The sequence below is a fragment of the Setaria italica genome, chromosome IV, assembly GCF_000263155.2.
Source record: "Setaria italica strain Yugu1 chromosome IV, Setaria_italica_v2.0, whole genome shotgun sequence".
Taxonomy (NCBI): Eukaryota; Viridiplantae; Streptophyta; class Magnoliopsida; order Poales; family Poaceae; genus Setaria; species Setaria italica.
The window spans coordinates 29,578,890-29,585,775 of NC_028453.1; positions in this window are offsets into that span (position 1 = coordinate 29,578,890).

Consider the following 6,886-nt stretch of genomic DNA (forward strand, 5'->3'; position numbering starts at 1 on the left):
GAGGACTATTGAATGCTCTAGAGGGTGTTTTGCTTGGGGTAGGTCAGTTGCAATGAAGGAGGGGGCTGAGGGGGTATAAATATCCGAGCCCCAATAACTAACCGTTACAGTGCTGTTATGTGCTTGTCGGAACTTTCAACACAATTATATTAAAATGGCTGAGAACCCCTCATCGGAAGTTGTTAGAAACTTCCGGTGCTTATTAACGAAACTTCCGACACAGGGTCGGAACTTCTGACACTGTTAAATTAAATCCCCTTAGCCCCCCCGGTCAGAAGTTTCTGAAAACTTCCGGTCGGTATCGGAACTTCTGTCCCCTTGTCGGAACTTCCGATACTCACCGAAACTGTGAGAAAATAAACGTGATGTGCGTGAGTGGTGTCTCTCATGGGTGGTTAGCATCTTCAAGTTATCCATCCACATCTCCCTTTATAGTACGGTATTCCTATACTCACATTCAAAAATAGAAATTATAAAAAGGTCTTCTTTTAAGTTCCAACACTGTTCGTCAACAAAATTGGGGTTCTTTTCTTACACCTTTTCACTTCTTAGAATTTAAAAACCTGTCAATCACTCGATAAAATCATTAGTCCCTTAATCATGCATGTCATCAACACGAAAATCCACTTACGGGGCCAAATGCACTTTCACTCGCTTCATGTAAAAGGGTTAACCCGAAGATGCTATGGCTGGTGGACAAAGACTTACAAGTTGGATTCACCCTTACTCAACTAGCAAGGTGGTACTAAACATGCGCACCTGCGCTCATGGGCCACTTCTGGGCCAACCAAATTGGACCGGGTGTCACATACACCCCCGATTAAAGAACCTGACATCCTTTTCGGTCCAACTCACCCACACTTGGGCAAATGTCAAGGAACGTCTCCTCTTAGCGCACGATCGTACGTCCAGTGCCGATACCTTATGCCATGTCGTGTGTCCCATCCAGAGCCCACACACGCCATGCACTATATGCCCGCACACTAACCCATACGTGCAACCGCGAGGGTTGGCTCTGATACCACTTGTAACACCCCGTCCTCCAAAGCCGCACCGCCTACCCCTTCTGAGGTGCGGGTACGCGTACACATAGTACGCTGCTTACACTTTCGTCCTCACTTCGTGTAAAAGGGTTAACCCGAAGATGCTATGGTTGGTGGACAAAGGCTCATAAGTTAGCTCCATCCTTGCTCAACTAGCAAGGTGGTACTAAACATGTGCACCTGCGCTCATGGGTCACTACTGGGCCAACAAAATTGGGCCGGGTGTCACGTAAATTCTCAAAATGCTTTTTAAAATTCTCGAATTCATGACTAGTCCAAATAGCGGGGATTAGGAGAATGAGGAATGCTTATGTTTTCATGCTTGCTCTTATCCATTCCTGTTGTTGTGCACTACCCCATGCTATGTACTCCTTTGGCTCTGGCGCATGCCATCATCCTCCCCCAATCAAGTGTCAAGACATGCATGCATGATCGGTGGCATGAGGTGGTTGCGAGGACGGTGAGTGAGGAGGAAGCACTTCCATCAGCAGCAGGTGACAAGTTTTGAGATTTGAAAATATATTTTGAGAGTTCAGAGATCAGGATGACACCCCAGGACAAGTTTGAGGGTATAAATATGCACTTTGAGAGTTTAGGGACCCGGATAACACATTAAGACAAGTAGGGAGGGAGACTTAAAAAATGCATTTTGAGAGTTTAAGTTCATGAATGACCCTCGGGATAAGTTCAGGACCATCGGTGTATTTTACTCTAATAAAAATACCCATGTACATATGACACTATAGTGATATTTAGGCTAATTCGTTCACGATGATAGACTAGTTCATTTAGCGTTGTGGATCTATTTGTTCGTGAGTGGAGTCATTTATTTACTTTCATAATTTATTATTTCATGTTATAATTTATATTTTTCTAGTAGTGAAATCATTATCCGAATTATATATATTTTAATGTATATCGTAGAATAATTTGTTCATTTAAAAAAGAGTGAAAATATAAATTATGCTTGTTGATCTACAGCCATTAGGCCATTCCAGGCCCAGTACCTGAGGGCTTTCACCACGTTGTGTTTCTGCGCCACACTTCCGTTGCTCTTTGTGACCAGTGCGCTTCAGTGACACAAAGCAAATCTTTTTTTTTTGGTCGCCGAAGCAGCTGAAGAATTGCACGCTGTTTGTGAGCCGGAGTGAAAAGAAGGTAACAATTGGGCCTTAAAGCTTTGTGGGCTGTGCCTATATGTTTATGGGCTGGGCTTGTGTTTTATGTCCTCCATTTCTACCCTTTTCTTTTGAACTATATCTGTTTTCTCGCAAATAGAACACGGTTGACGAAAAGGCCGTCAGTGCGTACGATTTCACGCATGGACCTCAAAATCATGGTTTATTTCTTTTCTCTGTTTGGTTCCATTTGCTTATTTTTAGCACGTGTCACATCGAATGTTTAGATACTAATTAGAAGTATTAAACGCAGACTATTTACAAAACCCATTATATAAGTGGAGGCTAAACGGCGAGACACCTAATTAATCCATCATTAGTAAATATTTACTGTAGCAACATATTGTCAAATTATGGACTAATTAGACTTAATAGATTCGTCTCGCCGTTTAGCCTTCACTTATGTAATGGATTTTGTAAATAATCTATATTTAATACTTCTAATTAGTATCTAAACATCGATGTGACGGGTGCTAAAAATAAGCAGCCTAAACCAAACCAGGCCAATTCGACTAGCTAGGTTGCGAATCGCTTTGACTATGATGATGATCCTGACCTTATACCATGGGTCTATAAAGCAATTGAACGATGTACGATTCATGTGCACGCCTCACGAGAGACTTTTGGATGTCCCTTGTACACCAGATTGCATTACGTGAACTCATAGTAACTGCGACCTTCGTTCGTTTTAAATACATGAGATTTCGAACAAAATGATTCACCAACGTGTCAGGCTTTCTAAATTAATTAAATTAATGAGTAGAAGCATTAGCTTGATTGAATATAGAAATTACTCTATCCATCCTAAATTATGGATAGAATGTAGTTGTATTCCTCGTCCATAAGAAATTACTGCTTCCTTGTCCATAGAATGTAGGGGGGCTGGCAGGGGTCACGGCACCCCGTAATGATCCATATAATCAAGCTAAATTACATAATCATTAATTTGTTAGGGTAATAACTAATCATTTAGACTTTTTTCTAGTAATTAGATATTTTTTTAGGCAGTAATTAGATCTTCAAAATGAGAGCTCAGTTAAATTTGTCAAGCCTTAAATGTGGCGTTACACTATCTTATTACTATATATATCACTTATTTGCTATAGACAAACTAGTATTTTATAAATGGTAAAAATACTCAACTCGTTACTCTTTGACCATCCGCGGTGCTATATTAAAATGTAGGTACCTATATTGTCATGCTATACATACTTCTACCATGATTACCATTGGTCTTATTTGGAACGGTTGCCCGTTCCGCACAAGCATGTCCTGTTTCCCTTGCTTCTCGCATTTCTCGTTCGTAACTCGTGTTTTGATCACCGCAGTGCATAAAAGTGTGTCCGGTGCAATCCATCCGTGGAATTCTAGCACCAATGCCGTAACGCGGTCCCCAATAGGCTCATTATCTATCGGTTTGATTTAGCTTGATCCAGTCCCTCTAAATCTAATTCTGACTCCGCCACTGCTCCATTCGTTCTAAGCTGTTTTGTTTGTAGTTTTTCTATGCACTTTAATATACACTATGTTTATGTACATATTAAACTCTAAATCCTAAATATTTAAGAGGACCTATAGGACGGATGACAGAGGAGTAGTAAATCTCATGTTTGACATGTGGACAACTGCCACCTAATTTACTCTGACCGCGGTCAATGCAAGACGGCCGGTCGGGTACGTAAATCGGTGGCACAAGTAACTGCGTTCAATTGGCCCTGAACCCGCAAAGAATTCACAAATTCTCCATAAACTCATGACACTACACACGGAGCGCTCTGGAAAGCAGCTTGCCAAATGCATGCGGCGCGCATGCGCACGCAATGAAAGCTGCGCGCACGCGTGCACGGTGGGGGCTGATCGCTGCTGGGGCACTACCACAATGTGGCTTCTGTCCACCTGTGACCATGACGGCCTAATCATCACCATCACCACCCAATGTGTTCTTGGATTTGGCCACTGACGACTGCGCCTAACCATGAAATTTTTTTTATATTTTTTTAAGATTTTGTAAAAATAAATAGTCGAATGAAAAATTTGCAAAAATAGACCTATGTCGCTGCTTGAAACAGCGGTAGCTCCCTGCATACCGCTTACTGCCCCCATCCGGCGAGCCGCACACGGAATCCAGTGGCGCGGGGACGAGGCGCTTCCGCCAGCTCATTTGGCGGCAGCAGGCCCCACCTTTTGAAATGGCGGAAATGGGAAGCTTCCGCCAAATGAGGCGGCGGTAGCTCCCCTCATATAAGCAGCACCGTGGTCGCCCCAGGCGCTTGGCCCATTTCATTTGCGCCTGCTCGCGTGCGAGAGCCAGAGCACCAGCCAGCGAGAGAAGATAGATCTCGGGGGCTTGGCCTGTTTCATTTGCGCCTCCGCGCATGCGAGAGGCAAAGCGAGAGCGAGCTAGAGCGCCAGCCAGCGAGAGAAGATAGATCTAGTAGTTAGAGGTATTTTTTCGCTTCGTTAGAGGTATTTTTTCTAATCCTCTAGTTTAGTTAGTTTAGTGTAGATAAATCTGATAGTTAGTTTAGTGGATATGAGATATAGAAAAATGTAGGTTAATTAGTCTAGTAGATTTAAGACATAGGAAAATCAGTTTAGTGGATTTAGCTTAGGTATTTAGTCGACAGTAAAATTAGTTTGTTGATTTATGTAGATTAATTTTAGATGAATATTATTTGCAATGGTAGGGTTATATTATGTATAGGTATTCAGAATGTAGTTGTTTCAGGGGTACTTGGAATTATTAGATTTAGTTAGAACTTTTGTTCTTGTCGCGTATATTGACACGCTGTTTAGGGTTAGATTAATGTAGTAACATTTAGTAATTGCCTATGCTAGTCTCGTGTACATTGACCGGGTAAAATGAAATGAATTAGTTTGTAATTTTTGATTACTCTAAAATGGTTATTACTGTCGATGATAGAATTACATGTTTGTACCGTATATTAGGTGTCATTGGAGTTAACTGATATAAGCTATTGAGAGTAACTTCCATTGTTCATGTCATGTATATTGGCAAGCATGTTGGAAAGTTTATATTTTCAAGTGTTCTATGGTCTGGGGGAGGTTAGATATGGTCCAGAAGGGGTAGATTTGAGTGGATTTTAGTCGTTCTGCAAGTATTTACCAAGAGCAAGAGAGAGACCTTGGGGAGGCATATGCAAGTGGCTTTGTAAGACTTTCGATCTTGATAGAGATCAAGTGGATCTGTCTGTTAGGGCTATAGTGAGGAGACGGCCTGACATAAACTTTTGGGAGCTGATCCCGCTTAAAGGAATCTAGAACTACCGGGCTTATGTAAATGGTTGTACGAAGCGTGGTTAACTGCTCATATTGTATGTTCAAGTGTTCACGAAGATTGGATCTAGCAGTCAGATGGAAGAACAAGTAGGAGGTGCTGAAGTCGAAGCCGAGGAAGGTGTGGAGAGTACTGATGGGCAAAATGAAAAAGATGATGAAGATGGGGCAGAAGAGAGAGATGTAGAGGATGATGATGCAACCCGTGAGCCAAATGGGGAGGCTAATGAGGGGGAAGACATCCCTGAGTTAGTTGAGTAGGTGGAGAGGGAAGGAGAAGAGGCTAATAGTGTCATGGATGATGACTCGTTGAACGAGAAAGATGCTTACCCTGTCCCGCGAAACTGGTCAACTTCTTACTATTCCGCCCTACAGGTCAATGTAGGGGAAAGTGTCCCCTGGGAGTACAGGGAGAATGAGGTTTGTGTGGGTGCTTTGTACCCTAGTGGGGATGAGGTGAAGGCAGTTGTGAGGCGATAGTCCACTTTATCTTTGCAGTAGCAGTTTAGGGTGGTGAAGAGCAATCCGACGGTGTATGATGTCTGTTGTGTGAGAAATAATTGCCCGTTTAGTGTGCACGCATACAAGGGGAAGTGGAAGGATTACTGGGAGGTGACTAGAGTGGTTGAGCACCAATGCTTGCTGGATGAATTGGAAGGAACACACCGCAACCTCACTGCTGATTTTGTTGCTCAATACATGTATCCTCAGATAGTGAAGAATCCCAACTTGGAGCCCTAGTTGATTATTTGTGCCATAAAGGAGAAGTTGAAGTACAAGATTACCTACCACAAAGCTTACCGAGCCAAGCAGAAGGCGTTGGACATGAAGTGGGAAACGTATAAAGCATCGTATGATAACCTCCTTCTCCTGTTGCACACCATATGCCAGAGGAACCTAGGAAGCTATTACGACTTATCCATGTGCTCAGTTTCTAGGCAAATAGATGCTGCAGCGGTCATTCTTGGCCTTGGGTCCTTGCATTGAGGCTTTTCAGCAATGTCACCCAATCATTTGCATTGATGGCACATTTCTGACTGGAAGGTATAAAGGCACAATCTCAACAGCTATTGCGTTCGACGGTAACAATCAGGTGTTGCCGCTGGCGATCGCCTTTGTGGAGAAGGAGTTTGGAGATAGTTGGTATTGGTTCCTTGAGAGCATGAAGCAGATGATTGTGAAGGATGTGGAGGGTGTTTGTCTAATTCATGAACGACACAAAGGCATTCAATAAGCAATTGAAGACCTACAGAATGGCAGTGTGGAGTGTTTTAGGATGCCGATATGGCCGGACATGAAGAGCAGGTGGTGCATGAGGCATATGGGGGCAAACTTTCATAGTCAATTAAAGAACAAGACCCTTATGAA